Consider the following 8,945-nt stretch of genomic DNA (forward strand, 5'->3'; position numbering starts at 1 on the left):
CGCATCTACTTCCTGGTCAACGTGTCACACCGAGCAAGCATGCGCCGCTGTCTCTCTGCTGCCAGTGCCACCTGGTGGAGGAGTTGTGTAACTGTTACTGAATACATGTAAGAATGAATGGACTGCCTTCCACTAGCTCAGGGCTGGGCAACTTTGACAATGGAGAGGGCCACAATATGTCCACACTCACCCCAAAGGGCCACATTGCATGGTAGTGTTGTAGCAAAAATAGCCGATCTACAAGCTCAAAACGCGTCGCGCTGCGACGCGTTTTGAGCTTGTAGATCAGCTATTTTTGCTATCATTTGAATTGAAATCCTTGATTATTTTTTGCTATTTTTGAATTAGAATCCTGAAAAGCAAAAGCCTTTAATTATTGTTATGTTAACTTCATGAACTAAATACAAATACATTGGACGTAAAAAAATGGGGGAGGACACACAGCAATACCAGTATCTGACATTAACCTGAGGTCCACATTAAGTGAAGGTGGGGGCCGCATGTGGCCCCCGGGCCGCCAGTTGCCCACCCCTGCACTAGCTTTAGGAATAACATGGACAAACAATTCAATTAATTGTATACGTCTCTGTTGGGCAGAATTAAGCCTTAATGTCAACGTGTTATATTGTTATATTGTATTGATTTTTGGATTAATTTAAAATGTTATTCACAGTTTGTAGAATGGATACATTAAAAAAAAAAAAAGGCCTACAAGTCAATACAAAAAGCTACGAGGACAAAACTACAAAAAGCACGACTTGGGTCCTCCATTTTCAATTAATCAGAACATTTAAAGATGTACAAATATACACTTATAATAAAAAATAAATCATCAAAGTAAAAAAGGGGAAAAAAGGGGGGGAATGTTTTGAATTGCAACCACCCGTAAGTGCTCTTGAGAGCGGTTTTGAAGGAGTCTAAGGATTCACGTAATGGCTGTTGGTAGGGCATTCCACATTGTAGTGGCATAGGAGCAAAATTAATGTTACTGAATACAAGGATGAATTTGGACTGCCTTCTACTATCTTGGGAATAACGTTTGTGTGTGTGTGTGTGTGTGTGTGTGTGTGTGTGTGTGTGTGTGTGTGTGTGTGTGTGTGGGGGACGGTTTCACTGCACGCATGACCCCAAGGGGAGGTAGTCTCGTCCAATTGATGCATACTCGCATACGGAATGCTGCAATGTGAAAGCCATCCATATATCAAAAGATGGAAGTGGACAATGGTTAACACAGTTTAAAGGCCCCAGACGGAGATCACAGTCAAGTTCAAGTTCATGGTCAAGTGCCCCAGACGGAGATTGATAAACGGGACGGAGATTAATGATATCAAAACCGATCGCATCGCTCCACAGCCTAGGAGCGCTTGTTGCCCAATCCTCTGTGTTGCACAACAGTGACACTTCATCGAAAATGTTCCCTGCCTGTTTAGCGGACGAAAATGAAAATCTTAAAACGTTCATAACTCGCGATCTAAATCATCCCGTCTAATTATGAAAAAAGATCCTGTGTTAGACGGCGCTCCGTGGTCCAGTCGCTAGTCACGATAGATTTTTTATATTCTTACCTCTTGTTGATGTCGATCGACTCTAGAGTGGTGTGGCTATTGTTAGCTGCTACACAGACATTCACAACAACTTCCGGTGCGCCGGTAAAAGTGGTCCGGGCGCTATAAATGATGGGCACATTTTATTAATGGATTAAATAGGTCCGGGCCCTCAAGGTGTTATTAATCACACATCATTATATATATATATATATATATATATATATATATATATATATATATATATATATATAAATGTAACGAGTAGAATAAATACTGTTTATTGTAGTGAAATTCCTGCTAAAATATATCTGTATAGTTTATCCTCCTGCGTGAGTGGTTGTTTGGCGCCCCCTACTGGTAGCCTATAAATGTGACCGGAAACGAAAAACCCCCACAGTCTGACTAGCTATCTGCTGTGGTGAGTGTGTATTGTCCGGTGCTCCTCTGAAAAAGTATTATAAAGTACACTAAAAGAGAGGTCCGCAGTCCTTCGCTGGATTGAATGGAGTTCCCGTCGTGGGACTGGATCGACAGACTGCAGTGCGCCATGCGCCACGCACGCGTGGCGGTGTTTGACAAACTATTAAAGTATTAAATTACTGGTGGTGGTGTCTATCTATGTCTCTTGTTTCCCCGGGCCCTCCATTTCTTCCCGATTGTAGCCTAAAATAAATTAAAGAATGATGATTGGCATTGCTGGGAAATGTTGTCTGTCCTGTTTCCCCTCCAGTGCAAAATCTGACTTGTTATTGGAGGACAACAACATTACCCAGCAATCAATTCGTCATGAGACAATTTACCTGGCGCGGAAAACGAACAGCAGACAGGTCTGACTGACAGCGAGTGAAATCATCAGTGAGTGAATGATCCATATTCCGCAACCATGCCGCCTAAGCCTTACAAACATAAATGTGGCCGTCAAAAAAGAACTGACAAAAAAAAACGGGACGAGAAGAACGCAAAGCTACCTAAATTAGACGCATTTGTTGTAAAAGAAACACGGAAACAACCTGGTGCAGACGTTCCTCCTCCTCCTCCTCCTGACCCCCCAGCCCCAACAACAACAAGCCCTTCAACACCACCTGATCACCCGACAACATGCCCACGGCCACTGCCTTCAGCCGCGGTGTGTCAACTACCATGCAGCAGCAGGTAACCTTGGACAGATAATGAGATTACAGTTTACTATAAACTTATATTTATACATTTATTAGGGCGGCGCCGGCCCGGCAGCCATGGCGCTTATTAATATAAATAACATACTTGTTTTTTAGAGATCATTTATCGGCCTTTGTTTGCACTTTGCAGGCAGCATAACCAGTCAGATTCAGAACAGCCAAGCAGTTCAGTCCAGCCGTTTCGACCGAAAATCAACCGATAATTCGGCTCGTCTGGAGCCTACTGGCTGCGATTGGCGTTGATGACACGTTAACCGATCTTATCGGTCTATTCAGGTCTACTGGACATGCTGGGAGCCTACTGAAAATGACAAGCCTCCTCATATCCTCCCCTAAACTTAACCGCAAGCATGTCGCAGCACGGTCCTAATATTGACGCATGTTCGCCAACCTTAATCCTGTCGGGTTTTTTTTATCAGTCGGCAGGCATGCCCATACTCAACAATCGTACTGATCCGAACTGATAACTGCGGTCTTGTCCATTGATAACAGTCGAAGCGGGTGTTCAGTCACAGTGACAGTCACACACCAAGCTCGACCCAAGAGCCAAGTTGACCTGCCTGACCATGACAATGAGAAGGAAATGGAGGTGGCACCGGCGGAGTCGGACACTAATTCAAATGCAGAATCGGAACAGGAGCAGCAAGATGAGTTGGACTTGGACAACGAGCCACTTCAGCAGTACCCCACAGACCGGGGATTTTTGATGAAAATGTTTCAGCTGATATAAAACGGTATATCATAGTTACAGGGTCTTGTAAACCCAGAGGTCCTTTCCCAATGAATGAAAAAAGCAATCGTTCTTTTTCTGAACAACACAAGCTGGTTTAAAACTGCCCCGTAGCTGGCTTTGCTACTCTCCTAAACTGGATTGTGCGTACTGCGAGCCATGCTGGCTATTTGGAGACCACAGTTCAACACATTACCAATACCACAACACATGGGTGAATGGAGTCAGAGATTGGAAGAATATATCTAGCAAGATAAAATCCCATCAGTCCTCTCAAATGCACACTGTAGCTTGTGTCATACTGTATATGAACAGTGGAAAAGGCATGGCGGCACAATTGATGCACAGATGGAGAGGAATGTGCGTAATGCAGCTCTCTTTTGGAGACAAGTGCTGGAACGTATCGTTACTGTGACACTAACGCTGTGACACTAACGCATTCCGGGGTCACAGGGAAAGTTTGGGACAGCCGAGTATTACAACCCAGTCTAGGGCAACCTTGGGTCGCAACCTTAAAATGGACTCCCTCCTACCCAGTTCCCAATTCAGTCAGGCCACACATGGTTAAATCCTATGGCTGTAGGATTTATTCAATATAAAATGCAGTGCAGTGTACAATACCTCAGGGTGGGGACCATAGTTTCCAAATAACAGAACAATCATAATAACATACTCTTAACTAGCAAAAGGAAACCAAAATACAAATATCTGACCTAACAAAAACAAACAAACAAAGAAGAGGCCCCCCACCCCTACATTACCCAATACATTACATTTATCACAAAGCTAAAAACTGAACAAAGTGCTGGTGCTTAGGACTTGGCTAGAAGGAAGACATAAGAAGGACTGACACCAGGCAGCTTTATAGGTGAGCCTGGTCAGAGGAGCCAATCACCAGCATGGTCCACCTGGTAGTTAGCCACTCACATTCACCACTCAAGTCTACTCACACAAGCTGGCAACCACTCACTCAATCACTACTCATCCCACATTCACCCCAGCTGGTCCTCTATCAGTCACTCCTCACTCATTCACACAAACACTGAGGGAAAAAGACAGAGCAACACAGGAATATACACAATATGACCCACAGGGCCATAACACCGGGCAGTGGGAATTTTCTTGAAATTATCCAGCTGCTGGCAAGCTATGACCCTGTGCTGAAGGAGCTGATCAACCGGCCTAAGGGCTCAGTTAAATACCTTAGCAAGGATATCCAGAACGAGCTAATATATATATTGTCCCAGCGAGTTCAGCAAGACATTACGGCAGAAATAAACCAAGCACCGTTCTTTTCTGTGATTATGGATACTACACAAGATCTATCCAAGCGAGACCAGCTAAGCCAATTATATAGATACGTCACCATAGTAAGAAGGCTTTTTTGGGATTTGAGGAGACACCAGATACTTCTGCAAGCGAGCTGGAAATTTAAATAATCGACAGCATTACAAAACATGGCCTGGACATTTCCAAATGTCGTGGGCAAGGCTATGACGGAGCGGCCAATATGAGTGGGGTTTATTCTGGTGTCCAGGCTAGAATTAGGAAACAAGAACCCCTTGCGACATATGTACATTGTGCAGCACACAACCTAAACCTCGTACTCAATGATGCAGTTAAAGACATTCCAGAGCTCAAACAGTTTTATGATACCATAGAAAATGTGTATACATTAATTATACTAATAATTTCCACAGGCGATTCATCTCACCCAAGCGTTGAAGCGATTATGCCCTACCCGTTGGTCTTCTAGACATGACTCCCTTACTGCTATACGCAACAGATATGTGGACGTGATGAAAGCGCTGACAAAAATAACTCTAAATATAGCTGCAAGCAGTGATAAGGCGGGACCAAGAAAGAAGACAATACGCAATAAGAACAATATGTACAAATGAGACTCAGGGGCTGAGTTGTCAGCACCGGGATTTGAACCAACAACCTTGTGGTCAAAGGGCAAGAGCTCTACTGACTGAGCTACACAGAGACAATCAGTGACTACAATGTAAACAGCAAAATCATTCAGTGTGTTTGATAACAATCATGTTTGACCTCGTTTTGGGCATTACATTATCCATTACTACAGTGTGTCCAGGTACAAACTGGACACTGGAAACTGGAATTTCAGTTAATGGTCCATAGATTGTGTGGAGAACGTTTCACGCAAGTTGCTCAAAAATCAGGTATAAGCATTTTTCAAACTGCTCAAAGTGGCGGAAAATCTGAGGGCGGAGCTTACTTGTCAAAGTGACAGATGTGTTCCCCATGAGTCAAGGAACATGTGGAAACACGTGCCATGAATTTTGGCCAAACAAAGCATGAGTTATGACTGTTCAAAGGTTTCATTTTCAAAACAATTATATAGCTCCACCCTTTGGCCAATTGGAATAAGACAGCTTCCAGTGCTATTTGGCATGACCCTCTACTATACTGTAAAGTGACATAAGCATATGACGCTGCATGTATGAATTAGAGGCAGAAGAAGAATCTTCACAAACCAGCAATTTTCATTGGCTCATTCATTTTTTCACTTAACAAAAATGTGCTACGATTATTTGTCCGTATAGGTCCAAAGTTCAAGTGTATAAGTTTTCGTGCATTTTTATCAAAGATCCTGGGAGCAGATACATTTTAACTGTTTTTCATATAATTCAAAATGGCGGGTGATCTAAAGGTCAGAGGTCAAAAGTCAGAGCACGAAAGTTGTTCGGCATGAGGAGACACATATGTGTATCAAAGTGTCATTGCCAACGGTCAAACGGTTCATGAGATATGCACGTTCAAAGTTTGCATTTTCAATTGAGTGCTATAGCGCCACCATTTGGCCAATCATCATGGGCTTCGCATAGTCACCGTTTGGCATGGCCCTCTACCAGATTAACGCGTTTTGCGAGAACCGACTGCACGGTTCAGTCAGAACAGCTATTTTTGGCGGAAGGAGGAGGAGAAGAAGAAGAAGGAGAAGAAAAAATATAGCTGCAAGCAGCGATAAAGCGGGACCAAGATAGAAGAAGAACAATGTGCAATAAGAACAACACGCACAAATGAGACCGACGAGCTGAGTTGTCGTTACCGGGATTCGAACTCACAACCTTGTGGACCGAAGACGGGAGCTCTACTGACTGACCTACACAGAGACAATCAGTGACTATATTGTAAACAGTAAAACCATTCAGTGATTTGGTAACAAGAAGGTGTGTCCTCATTTTGGGCATGTCTTTATCCATTACTACAGTGTGTTTTCACGCACATTTAAAGTGTGTGTGTGTGTGTGTGTGTGTGTGTGTGTGTGTGTGTGTGCGTGCGTGGCTGCATGCGTGTGTGTTAGGCAGACCTACATGCTCATAACATGTCCCAGTACAGTACGGTGCAGTACGGTACAGTACGGTACAGTACAGCACAGTATGGTACAGTACAGTACCATAAGGTACAGCACAGTATGGTACAGTACAGTACGGTATTACACATTGCACTTATTACACCATTACACTATTACACTACTATTAAACTATTACACTACTATTACACCTATTACACTATTACACTACTATTACACTATTACACTATTACACTAAATACACTTATTACACTATTACACAATTTTACTCAATACACTATTTCAATATTACACTATTACACTTATTACACTACTATTACACTATTACACTTATTACACTATTACACTATTATTACACTATTACACTATTACACTAAACACACTTATTACACTATTACAAAATGAGACTTATTACACTATTTCAGTTACTAGTAACTCTATTATTGTGATGCCATGTCCTAGTGCCTGATGGGTCAAATGTAATCTACTTCAAAAGTCATCACAAATCTTGCAGCACACAATGCATACACTGAGTTGTCTTTACCCGGATTTGAACACACAACCTTGTGGTCCAACGGCGAGAGCTCTACCAACTGAGCTATGCAGACACAGTCAGTTGACTCATTCTAAACAGTAACATAATTCAGTATAAACTTTAGTGTGTGTGTGTGTGTGTGTGTGTGTGTGTGTGTGTGTGTGTGTGCACGCGCAATTTTCATTGGCTCATAAAAACTTCATTTTTTCACTTAGAAAAAATGTGCTACGATTATTTGTCCGTATACGTCCAAAGTTCACGTGTAGAAGTTTTCGTGCATTTTGAGCAAGGATTCTGGGAGGAGTTACATTTGAACTGTTTTTCATATAATTCAAAATGGCGGGTGATCTAAAGGTCAGAGGCCAAAAGTCAGAACACGAAAGTTGTTCGGCATGAGGAGACACATATGTGTATCAAAGTGTCATTGCCAACGGTCAAACGGTTCATGAGATATGCACGTTCAAAGTTTGCAAGTTTTCATCAATTGAGTGCTATAGCGCCACCATTTGGCCAATCATCATGGGCTTCGCATGGTCCTCTATCATGTTGACAAGTTTCGCGAAAACCGACTGCACGGTTCAGTCAGAACAGCTATTTTTGGCGGAAGGAGAAGGAGAAGGAGAAGAAGAAGGAGAAGAAAAATAATCACAAAAACAATAAGAGACCAAAGTCACTACGTGACTTCTTGGTCCCTTAATAAACACAAAAGCAATAAGTGACCAAAGTTACTTTGTGACTTCTTGGTCCCTTAATTAGTGACAAGAAGGAGCGTAGTGAAGCAGCGGGATTGAAGAAAGCAATGGACATTTTTAATTTAATTTGTCTAGTGGTGCTCCAGACAAAAATATTGGAGAGTGTTAATGCTGTCTCTAAATTACTCCAAACAAAAGACATGGACATGCAGAAGGCCTCAAACTTGCTGGAGAATACGATAAAGGTCTTGTCTGAGTACAGGAATGCTTTTGATGAGGCAAAGACAACAGCACAGACGCTTGCAGACAAATGGGGAGCTCAGAATACTTTCAAATTAGACGATACAAGAGTAAGAAGAAAGAAACGTCATTTTGACGAGCTGTGTGAAGATGAGCGACTATCCAATGCAGAAAGCTATTTCAGAGTTAATATTTTCAATGCCAATCTGGACATAATAATCAACCAGCTGTCCCACAGATTCATTAGTATGCGCAAGACCTCTCTCATGTTTGATGCTCTGCACCCCATGACCCTCCAGCATGCAGGAGACGATGAGCTATATGAGAAGGCAAAACGTCTATCTGACCACTACAACAGGGACCTAGCAAATGACTTTGCCACTCAACTCATGTCATTCAGGGTCTGTTTTAAACAAGAGATTGCTAAGGAGTCCTCAGTGTTCCAACTTGAAAAAATGCTGTTTGTGGATCATCAGTCCGTAACTTCCTCGTTCACTGAGGTGTGTACTGCCATGCTGTTATTCCTGATGTTACCTGTGACAGTGGCGACAGCCGAGCGATCCTTTTCCAAGTTAAAACGTATTAAGACCTACCTGCGGAGCACCATGGGTCAGGCGAGACTGAGTGGGCTTGCAATCCTGTCCATTGAAAACACCAGAGCCCAGGAGTTGGACATTAAAGAC

The sequence above is a fragment of the Electrona antarctica genome, assembly GCF_951216825.1.
Source record: "Electrona antarctica genome assembly, chromosome: 4".
Taxonomy (NCBI): Eukaryota; Metazoa; Chordata; class Actinopteri; order Myctophiformes; family Myctophidae; genus Electrona; species Electrona antarctica.